Here is a 2,522-nt window from a genome sequence, read left to right on the forward strand (position 1 = left end):
ATAATTGTGTTCACGGGCCGGTAATTGGGTGTCGCGAGTGAGAAGTGGATGTATAAATTGTGGGGAGTGTTTTTATTCCGCAGTGATTGAGCCGCCATATTTTTCCCCAAACGATCATTGGAGAATTCATCTTGGTGAAATCTAGGGGGTCTCTTTGAACGTAATTTACACGTTCGTTACTCAATTTTCCACCCCTGAGACCTAATTACCGGCCCGGCAAAAATAATTATCTGTCGATTGACCCTACCATTATATTTTTTGAGGGCCTACAGGGGCTGGCATTTAGTTACCCGTGAAACGCGTTTCTTCTAGGGAATTCCCTAGGGAAATGTCGGGCAAAAATCCCTCCACCCGGACCTTAAGGCCCGGGTGGAGGGATTTCTGCCCGCCACACTCATCCCACCGTTAAGCCCTCATTTTCCCCATGACTTATTCCACCCTTAACCATCATTTTTGCCGAATGAATTCATCCCACCATGAAGAGGAGATCCTTTGCACCCTCGCACACTCTTCCCACACTCAGCCCCTAATTTTTTTCCAATGCACTCAGTTCACCCTTCTATTTTTATTTTTTTCCAATACACTGATTGGACTCCGCAACTCCGTCTAATCATTCCGTGAATCAATCTACATACACCTGTAGACCCTTTTTCACGCCGTCGGCCATCTTGAAAGAGGGTTAGTGAGGGTAGAAAACAAAGGTTAAAATTTATAGGTACAGATCGACTCAGACCCACCCCCTGAGTCGATTTACCCACCCCTGTAAAGACTTTTTTTTTACCCCATCGGCCATCTCAAGAGGGTTAGTGAGGGTGGACAAAAAATGTCGAAATTTATAGGTACAGATCGACTCAGAATCACCCCCTGAGTCGATTTACCCACCCATGTAAAGACTTTACTTTTTTACCCCGTCGGTCATTTTGAGGGAGGGTTAGTGAGGGTGAAAAAAAAGGTCGAAATTTATAGGTACAGATTGACTCAGAATCATTCCCTGAATCGATGTACATCGACCTGTAGAAACATGTTTTTAAAACCCTTCCAGCCCCCTTGGAAATAGGGGAACGAGGGTGGAAAAATGAAAATTATCCCCCCAAAAATGCCCCCCTCTTGCTCCTCCACTCCCCATTTGGAAGGGGACCGAAATGTTATAAAAAAACGTTTGTACAGGTTTATATACATCGATTCAGGGGGTGATTCTAAGTTGATCTGTACCTATAAATTTGCACCCCATTTTTCCACCCTCACTCTCCCGAGACACTGTTTCCCCCAATTGTTTAACATTTTTTCAATTTATTAAAATGAAGTCGTTCAGAAAAAGGTTTCAAGGGATCAACAAATCTCCACGTTTCAGGCGATTCTCAATCGTTTGAGCATAAATTTGGGCGACAATTTTTTAACAATTTGTTAACAAAAATGCGACCGTTGGAAAAAAAATGTTCTGAAGAAAAAATAAATGTCGATGTTTCAGGCGATTGTCTCCTGTTTGTGTATACGTTTCCATGACAATTTTCTAACGATTTGTCAAACGAAATTCGAATTTGTTGACAAAAATGAAGCCGTTGAAAAAAAAAGGTGGGGACCAATAAATCTCAACGTTTGACACTATTTTGAGTCAGTTGGGCCTAATTTAAATTAAAATTGATTGCGAATCAATTTTTCCCCGAATTGTTTAACAATTTTTGAATTGGTTGAAGAGAAGCGGTTTAAAATCAAAGGTTACAAGGGATCAACAAATCTCAACGTTTCTCAATCGTCTGAGAATCCGTTTGCGCAACGATGTTTTAACAATTTGTTGAACAAATTTCGAATTTGTTAACAACAATGAAGTCGAGGAAAAAAAAGATTCCGAGAGGCCAATAAATCTCGAAGTTTTAGACTATTGACAATCGTTTGAGCCTAAATTTTCGAGACAATTTTTTCTCCATTTAATAAACAAATTTTACATTTGTTAACAAAAATGAAGACGTTGAGAAAAAAAGGTTCCCAGAGCACAATAAATCAATCCTTTGAGCATCAATTTGCGTGACGGTTTTTTATCAATTTCTTGAACAAATCCCGAATTTGTTAACAAAAAAGTCAATTGTTTGAGCATACAATTGCACGCCTATTTTTCAACAATTTGTTGAAAAAATTACAAAATTTTCAACAAAAAGGAAGCCATTAAAAATAGGTGTTCCGAGGGAATACCAAATCTCGGCCAATAATAAGAAGCTAAACAATTGTTTTGTTTGCAATTGTTTTCTAAACAATTTTGACAAGAAAAATAGAACCATTGAACAAAAAAGGTTCCGAGGAACCAATAAATCGCGACGTTTTACACTACTCTGAGTCGATTGAGCCTACATTTGCGGGACGATTTTTCCCCCAATTATTTAACAATTTTTGAATTTTCTAACAAAAGTAGAATCGCTGGAAATGGGGTAATTAGATTTTTCCATGAAGGGGTGCTTTTTATCCTACCTCTACCCCCACTTATTATTATTATTATTATTATTATTATTATTATTATTATTATTATTATT

At 38.3% G+C, this 2,522-nt stretch overlaps 1 protein-coding gene across 2 annotated transcripts in view; it reads left to right on the forward strand.

The window, feature by feature from the left end:
* Window positions 1–2,522, forward strand: part of morgue (modifier of rpr and grim, ubiquitously expressed) — a 67,837-nt gene that overhangs the window by 48,017 nt on the left and 17,298 nt on the right. The gene's annotated exons all lie outside the window — the stretch shown is intronic.

The sequence above is a fragment of the Fopius arisanus genome, unplaced genomic scaffold (assembly GCF_000806365.1).
Source record: "Fopius arisanus strain USDA-PBARC FA_bdor unplaced genomic scaffold, ASM80636v1 scaffold00175, whole genome shotgun sequence".
Taxonomy (NCBI): Eukaryota; Metazoa; Arthropoda; class Insecta; order Hymenoptera; family Braconidae; genus Fopius; species Fopius arisanus.